Source organism: Petaurus breviceps, unplaced genomic scaffold (genome assembly GCF_028583685.1).
Source record: "Petaurus breviceps papuanus isolate PSGF00001 unplaced genomic scaffold, PetGlider_PUasm1.0 90654, whole genome shotgun sequence".
Classification (NCBI taxonomy): domain Eukaryota; kingdom Metazoa; phylum Chordata; class Mammalia; order Diprotodontia; family Petauridae; genus Petaurus; species Petaurus breviceps.
Genome location: NW_027187301.1, coordinates 3,326,520 through 3,338,695, shown reverse-complemented (window position 1 = coordinate 3,338,695; position 12,176 = coordinate 3,326,520). Strand labels below are relative to the sequence as shown.

The window sequence follows — 12,176 nt, the reverse complement described above, 5'->3', positions numbered from 1 at the left end:
TAAAACCTCAGGAGATTACTACATTACTCAATGTATGAGACTTTCCCCAAAAAGTATGACACAAACATGGCAAGGGAAAGTCATTGGGGTAACAAGTTTCCCTAGGGCAGGGATGGGGAACCTGCAGCCTCAAGGACACATGTGGCCCTTTAGGTCCTCAAGTACGGTCCTTTGATTGAATCCAAACTTAACAGAAAAAATCCTTTTGGGGATTTGTTGATGACCCCTGCCTAGGGTCATCTTGTTCTGTCACAAAGACATGGCCTCTGGCTCCCTCTCCCTCCTCTTTTATAATGAGCTCAACAACCAGTCAGCAGGCATTAAGTAACCATGTTCTAGCCACCATGTTAAGTGCTAGAGATATGAAGAACGGCAAAAAACAGTACCTGCTCTCAGGAATCTGACAGTCTAATGGGGGAGACGGCATGGAAAGATCTATGGACAAACAAGATACAGACAATAAATGGGGGGGGTGATTTCAGAGGGAGACACTAAGATTAAAGAGGACTGGGAAAGGCTTCATGTAGAAGGTAAGACTTTAGCTGAGGCTTGCAGGAAGCCAAGGAAAGTGAGACGTAGAAACAAGAAATGAGAAAACATTCCTAGGCCCAGAGGCCTGGGTTCTCCCTGAGAGCAGCCTCAGAGGAGAAGAAATGTCAAGGTCCTCGTTAGGACTCTTACCTTCTGGCTCTCCCAGCTCAGCTGCCTCCCTCCTCGAGTTTAGTTATTGTCAAGCTGACACTATCTCCCCTTCCCTCTCATTTTCCTCCCAGGTACCAGTGAGGCATCAGCTAGGACCTACAAAGTTTCCTTTTTGCTGAAATAACCTGCTCTCAGGCTGATAGGTTTTCACAGTAAAAGGTGTGTAGGGCTTAGTGTAGTATCTGTCCAACACTGTCTAGGATTGCTGCGTGATCCTCCCAATCTCAGGACTACCCAACCATACCATCCAACATGACAAGGGAAACAGGAGTTAATTGCAGCAGCGTTTGGTACGACTGTCAAGCCTCCTTATCCAGGGACAGGAAACCAGAAGTAAGCTTGGCAGGTAAAATTCCATAGACAGCACTAAGCTCCACCTGACCCTAGCTCTCATCAGGGTCAATTACGTCTTCAATTCTGCCATGTACTATGCATGAGTTCTGGTTCTAGCATGAGCCATGATCTCAGACTGACAAAGACACCTGTGAACAGCTGAGCCTTCTCCCACCCATCACAGTGACAGGATTGTAGATTTCTAGCTGGAAAGAACTTTAGAGATCATCTAACACCATCATGCCCTCATTTTACAGATGAAACAACTAAGTCCATCCTAAGTTCTACTCTCTCACTACCACAATAGCTAACACTTACATTTACATAGCACTTTCATCACCTTCCAAATATTATTCTCACAATAATTCTGGGAGGTAGGTGCTATTATTATCCCCATTAATGTATGAAAAAACTGAGGCACAGAGAGTTTATGTTACTTGTCCAAGATCACACAGTGTCTGAGGACATATTTGAAAATAGGTCTTTCTGGGTGGCTAGGTGGCACAGTGAATACAGCACCAGCCCTGAAGTCAGGAGGACCTGAGTTCAAATCTGACTTCAGACACTTAACACTTACTAGTCGTGTGACCTTGAGCAAGTCATTTAACCCCAATTGCCCTGCCTTCCCTCCTCCAACAATCAAAAATATAAAAAAATAAAAGAAAATGGGTCTTTCTGACTCCAATTCCAATGCTCTATCCACCACTGCACCACCAAGCTTCCTACTGCATGGATTATCTCCCTACCCTACTATTTGCTGCCCCCTAAAATATTCCAGTGGAAGTTCCCATGCCATCTGTTACCATTTGACTTAGCTGCTCCTCGTGTTTGTAGACAAGGGAAATCTCATGCTGCAGAGGATAACACCTAGACTCCCTTCCATCATCTGGTCTCCCAGTAGAGGGGTATCAGACTCAAATAGATATGTAGCCACTAAACCATAAGTAAAGATCCCTGTGGGCCACATAACAACCTTAAGAACTAACATACAAAATGTATATATATAAGCATCCTACTTATCATTTCTTATAGCACAAATAGTATTCCATTGAAATCATATACCACAACTTGTTCAGCCATTGCTCAATCGTTGGGCATCCCCTTAATTTCCAATTCTTTGCCATCATTTTCCTTTTCCTTTGATCTTTTTGGGGATATAAACAGTAGGGGTATTGTTGGGTCAAAGAGTATACATGGTTTTATAGCCCTTTGGGTATAGTTCCAAATTGCTCTTCAGAATGCTCTTCATTCAAATGCTCTTCAGATCAGTTCACAACTCCACCAACAGTGCTTTAGTGTTCCTATTTTTCCATATCTCTTCCAACATTTGTCATTTTCCTTTTCTGTCATACAAGCCAATCTGATAGGTGTGAGGTGGTACCTCAGAGTTGTCTTCGTTTGTATTTCTCTAATCAATAGGGATTTAGAGTCCTTTTTTATATGACTTATAGATGGCTTTGATTTCTTCTAAAAACTAATTACTCACATCTTTTGACCATTTATCAATTAGGGAAATTACTCATATTCTTATAAATTTGACCCCATTCCATATATATTCAAGAAATAAGGCCTTTATCAGTGCAACTTGCTATTAAAAAAAAAACTTTCCCCCAGTTTCCTGCTTCCCTTTTAATATTGGCTGCATTGGTTTTTTTTGTTTTGTTTGGGGGAGGGGTGTTGTGTGTGTGTTACAAACCCTTTTAAATTTGATGTAATCAAAATCATCCTTTGTACATCTGGTTATGCACTCTCTCTCTTGTTTGTTCATAAATTCCTCTCTTATACATAAATCTGACAGGTAAAATATTCCATTCTCCCCGAATTTGTTTATGATATCACCTTTTATGTCTAAACCATGTAAGTATTTTGTCCTTATCTTAGTATACAGTGTGAGATGTTGGTCAATACCTAGTTTCTACCAAATTGCTTTGTAGTTTCCCCAGTAATTTTTGTCAAATAGTGATTTCTTGCCATAAAATTTTAGATGTTTGGTTTTGTCATATCTTTTAGTTTTCTTAAATACAGTCACAAAGCTGTGGTTATATGTCAAGGATTTCCATTGCCATGCCTCCATGATGGATGCTGTTGAATCCTATTTGCTGGCTTACAGTAGTAGGGTCCCACAATGCTGACCATCAAGGATTCTTGGATGAACCAAGCTACTGCATAACCAAGTTTTGAAAAACATAGAAGGTCACTGTGGATACCCTGGAGTTGATATAGTCAAATATAAACGAGGCTACGCAATGACACAGGAAAAATACCATGATGTCCCATTGAAATATATGGTGAGTTGTCCATTCAACAATTAAACTGGCAATAAAACATTCGGAAATTGATTCACAAATTATTGTTGCAGGCAACATATTAATTGTCAATGTGGTCCACTTGCACATTCTGTATTGAATCTAAGAAAATGAATAGGACCCAGAATTTTGTATTGTAACTTGGGTGGCCATTGCAAGCCTCCAACCTTGGTTATCTATAGCTTTAACCACAAAGTAACATTCAGCAATGACCTTGGCAAAAGTCCTCGAGCTTGATCTAATACTTTCTTCCTCATCAAACACAACAATCCTATCAAACATTTGACCCCAGTACATTAGCTGAGATATAGGCTCTTGCATGCGAAATTCCAGAATGTACTTGCTCTAATGTAGCAGCTAAACAATGTCTCTTCACCTAAGGTAGACCATGAACCAAGCCCACTTGTTCTGTCATTTGATTAACCATATCAGTAAATGTGTCCGGAATTACTCTGCTTCCACTATCACAAACCCATATAAATTCATATCTTGCAACTTCACATCCTGGCATTAAATTATTAATTTTGGGATTAATCCCAACTGTCTTGTCACCTATAAATAGTGTGGCATCCACATTTGGGTATTTGTCAAGAAGCTTTTTACATACATCACTGGCTATATCATCATGATCTTGTACACAAAGGATTACTTCACATTTAGGATAATTCAATTCAAAGAATGCTTCTAAATCATAAGTTAGGATCCATACCTTGCAATGGTTTCGAAAGTGTAATACCAGGGAGTTAGTCGCATGCATGTTTGTTGCCTTCTTGTTGAGATATAAAAAGCATGTAGATAATCAATATGAAATACATGAACCACAGCAAGATAAAGAGGATGAATCCCCAAACAGTCACTCCCTCTTGGGCCAGGTTTACCACAGCCATCCCCAGGACAATCTAGCCAGGAACACCACTCCAGGGTCTGTCAACCCCTACCCCTTCTTCCTGATGCTGTCGCTTGAGTGCTCTTATGAGCTCCTCAGATGGCTTTGTTCCCACCCCACCTCATCCTCCAGCTAGTCTGGATGCTCCTCCTCTTCCTCTTCCTCCTCCTTCTCCTCCTCCTTACCACTCCTTTTCTGTCCTATGCAAACTCTTCATTGAGAAGTACTAACAAGCAGAGCAGTACTAACATTGTTTAAATGCTAAACTTTTGTTTCTTTGAATTGCTAAAAATAATCTGAAAGAGTGTCAAAACAGAATTGTCACAGCTAAGACAGGACAGAGTATATCATTCTGGTACTTAGAAGTTTATTTCCTACCACCTGATTTGTTTGATTTATTCAATTGTTTGATAACAGAATTAAGTTACTCTGAATTACTTCATTTGGTTTGTATTTTTGTTTTTTTGGAGGGGGAAAGACAGGGCAATTGGGGTTAAGTGTCTAAGGTCAAATTTGAACTCAGGTCCTACTGACTCCAGGGCTGGTGCTCTATTCACTGTGCCACCTAACTGACCATATTTATTTTTGTTTGCTTTTTTAAATAAAAATTTAACTCTGGTGTGATATTTGGGGTTATTCTGTTCTAGAGATACCCATATTTAAATCTGGGTCCAAACCACAGGCACTAGAAATCGCCTGGTAGCAGCAACTAATGGGAAAGACACAATTCAAAGGACATCCCCTTGAGGTCAGAAACTGTGACACTATCCTTCATTCATTTGTTCCCACCAAAGTAGACCCCATGTCTATGGGCTGAGACTTAGAAGAACCAGGTTCTAATCTCTCCTCTGCCACCATTCTGCCTTGTGAGCTAAGGCAAGTTATTTACCCTCTCTGGTAAGAAAAGTTTGGACCAGATTTCTAGAGTTCCCTCAGCCTCTGACTGCCTAGGAGTCTTCCTCTTTTTCTCTATGTAGAATCCACAAAGTTTGTCTTGATTTGTCATTTCTCTGATCTGTCAGTAAGTAATCTTCTCCATTCCTGGGGCCAGCTTCAGGGCAGAATGGCCTTAGTGGCTGAGTGGGAGCTGTACCTGGGGGGAGCTTCTCTTCTTAGGGTCACAGTTCTCCTTAATCCTCATTCCAGTTATTCTCATTGCCCTCATTCCTGCCACAGTAGGTTCATGTGGGAAATTTCTTTCTCTGCTTTGTCTCTCACAACAAATATTTACTGCCACCTGCACAAGCTGGAATTTAACAAACTATCCCAATGTCTAAATGTGGCAGTCATTAGCAGGCTACAGCCTGTCAGACAGCAACTTACATGTTATTAACTAATAACTCCTGACAACAAAATGTAGAAATTGGGTGCTAATATTTTCTAGTAAGTTCTCACCAACTCAGGAGATGAGGAACAAAGCCCAGGGGCAGACCTCGGTGAATGCTGTTAATCTAATTGGAGCCTGAGTAGGGGAAAACAGACAGCTCTCCTAAGGTGCACTAGACCTTTGGTTTGCTGGAAAAGAAATACACCACCTAGGTATGAAAGGAAGATATTTTTTTTAATTTATGGAGGGCAATTGGGCACATTTCAGGTATCAACTAAGATTGTTTTAAGAGTTAGAAGATGTTGGTACCAAATCCCCAGGATGCCAGGGAGGGGAAATAAAGGAACAGAGGCAAAAACAAGTCATTCTTGTGCAAGGGAACCCAAAGGTCTCTGTTTGGTTCAAGTAGAGAGTGTCTGACCTTCTATGTTGGCTCAATTTCTTGGAAGGTGTGACTGCTAAATTCTGCTTGTAGACTCAGCTCTGGTCCACAGTCTGGGACCCATTCTGGCCAAAGGTCTCGCGTAGAGAGTAGAAGGAGAAGGTAGACACACAAGTCATAATTTAGAACCTTCGAATCTAGCTCCAGGCAATTCTGATGCTGGTTGGCAATTATCTTCATATTCCTGCCCCACTCACACCAGTGTCCTTTACACTGTATGGACCCATTTAGGGGTTTCGAAGAGTCATTAACTTCCTGGTTTAGGTTCACTCCTTCACAGAGCTATGATCCACAGTTCCCTGCAGATAAAACAAAGGTGGGCTTCCTAGCTGTCTAGACTGGCCTACGGGATTCTTGGGCTTCCCACCATCACCAAGATCATCAAACAGGGGGTCTACCAGTTATAGCTCTCCAGTTAGATCCACCAACATGGGAGACTCTTCTGATGCTGTTGATCTCACCAGTACCTCCCCTTTCCTGGGGAAAACTTTGCAGAGGAGAAAATCTGCATGATTTTGCAGATAAGACATTTATGGATGATCTTGTGCCTTTACTCAAATGGCCTCTATTTCTCCCACTCTGGTCTGGCATCCTAAGTGCAGGCATAAGGGATATCTGTTCTTTCCAAAAGCTGCCTTTTTTCCTTTGGTTTTACTGGGTAGATTTCCTTCTTGAAAACCAAGCCTGAAGCCCAATTCACTCTGGAGCTCATAGATTGGACCATAGGTCCCTGCTCTTCTAGCACAGATAGAATCTAAATACTAAATAGTAACTATCTCTCTTTTGGCCAGAAACCCTGAGGGTCTTCCACTCCAAGTTAGATTTTTTTATTAAAGGGGCCATCCCTTGGGTAACTACTTAAAGAGGTCTATTTACTGAATGGGCATTATCTCACTCAAAGTGAGAACCTGAAAAGACTTTAGCCTAAAAGCGCCAGGGTCTCCCATTGCATCCTGAGTCATCTCCAGTCATCCTGATGAATATCTGGCCACTGGATCCAGATGGCTCTGGAGGAGAAAGACCTTGCAGAGGCCTCCCTCACTCATCAAAGTCAACTGCAAATCATGTCATCATCTCTCTGATATCATGGTCCTCTTCAAAAACTAAGGACAAACACAACAACATGTGTTACCAGGACAGTAGGATCCCTTGGGCAGGGAAAGAAGGTGGGGAGAAGAGGGACTTGCTAATCTGTTTCTTTCTGTAGGTAGTAGAGAAGAGTCAAGGGACTGGACTTCATTGGTCAGGTTACTGAGGAGAAGAGTTGACAACCAAGGATGAGAAATTACCCCAGACTAGGCTCATTCAAGTTCTTGTCTATTTAACTATTTTTAAGGGAAAAAAATCCTTTCATTCTTCTATTCAGAAACTTTCAATAGCTGTGGAATTAAATCCAGACCCCTCAGCCTGGTATTTACTGTCTTCCACAATCTAGTTGTACCCTAACCTATCCAACACAATTTCTCACTATACCCACTACACCCAGGCCCAAACCAGTGGTTCCTGACTACATCTTGTTAAAAACATCTTGTTAAAACTTGTTAAAACTACATCTTGTTAAAAAAAAAAAAAAGGCTAGGTGGCACAGTGAATGAAGTCTGGAGGACCTGAGTTCAAATCCGGCCTCAGAAACTTAACACTCATTAGCTGTGTGACTTTGGGCAAGTCATTTAACGCCAGTTGCCCTTTCTTCCCCCAACTCCAAAAAGCAAAAAAACAAAAACAAAACAAACTATATTATAGGATTGGAAGGAATAAAGAGGGAGGAAGGGAAAGCCAAGAGGAAAAGGGTAATATCAAATACTGTATTTTCTGAATCAAGCCAAAGAGCCAATGTGGCTAATGAAAGAGGAGAATAGCTGTCTTTGGGAAACCTTCAGCACATTCTCAGAATCCCAGGACGGGAGAACTGGAAAATATGTCGTCCAGCGTCCTCCTTTTAAGTACTAGGACACTGAGGCCCATGGGGTGGGGGGGGGTAATAATATGTTATTGTTCTTTGTCCTTCATTTTCAGAGGTCCAAAGACATCACTAGGTGATGATTTGACTCCTGCACGAATTGGATTTAAGTGAGGCAGAGTTGCACAGTCGTCAGCCTCACTTTCCTTTCCAGAGTCATCAAAATCCAGTGGTAAGACCAAAGTCGGGATGACTGGCGATGGCCCAGGATGCAGGGGATGACCTTGGCATCTTTGATGTCTGACCACGCTCTGAGAACTCCTCCACAGACAACTTCATGGCCAGTGGGACAAAGTGTTCCACCTGGGAGAAGTCTTCACGGACATGGAACTCACAGATTCACCAAGGAGTCTGTGGCCAGATGGTTACTCTTAACCTGATTTAGCCCTTCCCAGCAGCTTACTGTCTTGTTTCCTGTGTTGTTCATTCATTCATATGTTCATTTATTCCACAAATATTTACTAAATGCTTACTACGTGTTATGCCCATGCTACAACTTCTTGGAGCACAGGTGAGACCTGAGGGCCAGGTATATAGCACAGATGAAGGAATAGTCCTGGAAAGGGTTTGACAATCTCTCACACCAGAGGTACTGGTCTTCCCTGAAGACCCATACACTCCGAGGTAGAAATAACAACAGCAATAATAATAATTAACATTTACATAACACTTTAAGGTTTGTAAGGCACTTTACGTTATCTCATTTGATCCCCATGATAGCTCTGTAGGGACTAATATTATCCCCATTTTTCAGATGAACAAACTGAGGCTGAAAGAGACTAAATGGCTTACCTAGGGTCACATAGAAACTAAGTACCTGAGGCAAGATTCAAACTCAGGTCTTCCTGATTCCAAGTCTGGAACCCCATACATTATATAATGGTATCTAGAGATCTTGAAGTATAATGGTAACTAGAATTCCCCAAATCACACAGTGATTTAGTGGCAGCACCAGGACAAAGACCCAGGAGTCCTGACTCCCCGCTCAGAGCATTTTCTGAAGTCTTTATTCTATTAGGAAGGAGAAACTCCCCTGGCAAAAACCGTCTCAGAAAAGCATGAATCAAATCAACAAGACTGAGGTCCCAGCAACAGCTTGACTCAGAAGCTGACCTTCCTGCCCGAGAGGAGCCCAGGTCACCCTCCTGGAGGTGCCCTCGGAGGCTCTGGCAGGCCCAGGAACTGTCTTGACCCTGTTTGCCCTGCTCTTCTGATGCCATCAGAGATTTGCTGTATCCATATCAATGTCTGGCAGATTCTCACTTGAAACAGCTGCTGGGATAAATATAAAATTAATCAGTTTCTGATCCCATGTGGTGATGGAGAGATTCATGACAAGTAGCTCTCCAGCAAAGAGCCAACCAGGCCCTGATGATTCCCACATAGCTTATGCCTGGCTCCTCAGATCGAGAGCTCAGGCTGGCTTACTTGAAGGCAATATAGGGGGAAAAGCTTAAAATGAAGGCACAGCTCGGTGGAATGAGAAGCCTGGGCGTGTGGAGAAGTGTCATCCCTGCACCCCCACACTTGGAATGCCCTCTCTCCTCATTTCTGGCTCTCAGAATCCTTGTGTTCTTCACCCTTCAGCTCAGGTGTGTCGTCCAGGAACCCTTTCTTTATTTACCAGTTGTTGCTATTCTTTCCCTCCTAAAATAACCTATTTACTTTCCAGGTGACCCTGTAGTCTCCCCCCAAGCCTAAACTCAAAGAGCTAAGTTCCTTCGGAACCAGGACTATTCTTTTCTGTGTTTATCTTTGTATGCCTGAAACACAATGACTTGCATGGGATACTAACTGATCAATGTTTTGAATTGAACTGAACAGGGACTTCATGATTAGTAAGGTCCTCAAGGTTCTTGGGCTATGTGGAAAAAAAGAGATCTTTATTCTAGGAAATGCTTCTTAGTTCAATGAAAATTGTACTAGGCTTGGCTTAAGGAGACGCAGATTCAATCTAGCCTGGGGCTGGGGAGCCTGTGATCCCGAGGCCACATGTGACCTTCTAGGTCCTTGGGTACGGCTCTTTGATTGAGATCAAGTTTTATAGAACAAATCCTTTTATTAAGGGGATTTGTTTGGTGAAGTTCAGACGCAGTCAAAGGGCTGCACTTGAGGACCTAGAGGGCCACATGTGTCCTCAAAGATACAGGTTCCCCACCCCTGATTCTAGACTTTTCCATCCTTAGCTATGTGAATGCATGAAGTTAAGCTTTGCCGCAGTCGTGCCTGACTCTTCATGACCCCATTTGGGGTTTTCTTGACAAAGACACTGGACTGCTTTCCCATTTCCTTCTCCAGCTCATTTTACAGATGAGGAAACTGAGGCAAAGAGGGTTAAAATGACTTGCCTGGGGTCACGCAGCTAGTAAGTATCTGAGGCCAGACTTGAACTCAGGAAGATGAGTCCTCCAGCTCCAGACCCAGCACGCTATCCACTGTACCACCTAGCTGCCCATTGTCATTTAAACTTCTCTGTTCCTCAGTTTCCTCATCTGTAAAAATGGAGTGCTAGTGCATATACCATTTACCTCACATTGTAACTGAGAGGAAAGTGTTTTGTAAACATCATAAAGTGTTTTATAACCTCATATAAATAGGAACTATTAGTATCTCTCATCCACCCAGTCTTACGGTACTTTGTGGCTCTCATGTAGTTATGTAATAAATTTTAGTATAAAACATGTCATATCTACCTACTATACTGTAAATTCCGCATGGACAGAAACATTGTTGAATTCATATTTTTATCTCTGAGCATAGTACCCTGCATGTAGTAAGCATTTAATAAATATTTGTGGAATAAATAAACAAATTAATGAATGAACACAGGAAGCAGGAATCCTGTTAGGAAGAGTCAGACATCTAAGAACATGAATTGGACACTTGGTGTGGTGGAATGAGAATTACATTTGGAACTACAGAATGAGCTGAAAAGTGACATCAGAAGCCCTCTAATCCAATCCCCTTATTTTATAAAAGAGGAAACAGAAACCTAAAGAAGTGGTTTCCCCAACGTCCCACAAGTTATAAGGCTCAGAGGTAAGATTTGAACTTAAGTCTTCCCACTCTAGTCAATCAATAAACATTTATTTGTGTTAAGCACTGGAGTACAAAAAAGCACAAAAAAGGTAATTACAGTTCCAGCCCCGAAGAAGCTTACGATCTAATGGGGAGACAAAATATAAATGAATGTGTACAAAGCAAACTATACACAGGATAAATAGGAAATAATTAATAGAAGGAAGGCACTAGAATTAAGAGAGGTTGGGGACGATTCCTGTAGAGGGTGGGATTTCAACTGGGGCTTGAAGAAATTCAGGAACTCCAGAGTGAGTGTCCTTCCACTACAAACTAGGAGAGAGGGTTCTCATAGAAGAATGTGGGAAATGACAGGCCAAGAACACAGCAATCATCTGGGGAGGAGAGGAGGACAGGGGAAAGGTTCTGGGCAGCTGCAGAGCTGCATAAAGGCTCTTGGGGAGAAGCTTTGGAAAGGGAAGGGTTGAGAAGTTATAGACAAAATGGAGATTTCACAATTTTTTCCAGAGTTGTGATGGATTCTCCCTCCCTTCCCCTTACCCCTTTTTCATTTTATTTTGTTCCAGTAAATGCCATTCCAATGGTGAAAGGGAGAAGAGGATTTTCTGTGAGCTCCTGGTGCCAGGCCTCAAGCTTAGAAAGGCACTGGTGATCCAGGAACCCTCTGGACTTGAGAATTCATGATTCAAGGTTTTGCAGATTCACTTTGGGTATTCATTCAGTTGCCTTCCACTCTCTGGTTATGCTCTAGTCCTACCTCTTACTCATCTCCAAAGCTTAGACTAAGGCCCATATAGGAAACCAGTTAGGCCACAATACACAGCAGTAACACAATCACTGAGTTATTTTCATAAATGTTATTTTAGTGTTACATCCACAAATGCACTTTTCATGGCACATAGGTGTTTATTTTATGAAGTCACCAAATCATCAAATCTGAGCCCTTCTGTACCTAGGTAGGACACCCTGCTACAATATCCTTAATATAGGCTCATCTAGGCTGTATTTGAAGAACACTATTAATTGGGAATTCACTACCTGCCAAGGGACCCTATTCCATTAATGGACAGCTCTAAGCATTAGGAAGTTGTCCTCTGAATTAAGTCAAAATCTGCCCTTCTGCAATTTCCACCCATTGGTACAGTTTATGCCTTCGGGGGCCAGGCAGCCTAAATCTAATT

General features: G+C 42.1%; 1 protein-coding gene and 1 pseudogene across 4 annotated transcripts in view; both read right to left on the bottom strand.

Moving 5' to 3' along the window:
- The window catches only part of KALRN (kalirin RhoGEF kinase), a 982,696-nt gene that overhangs the window by 662,065 nt on the left and 308,455 nt on the right, over positions 1-12,176 (bottom strand). The gene's annotated exons all lie outside the window — the stretch shown is intronic.
- LOC138143677 (ceramide glucosyltransferase pseudogene) lies at positions 3,075-4,228 on the bottom strand (annotated as a pseudogene).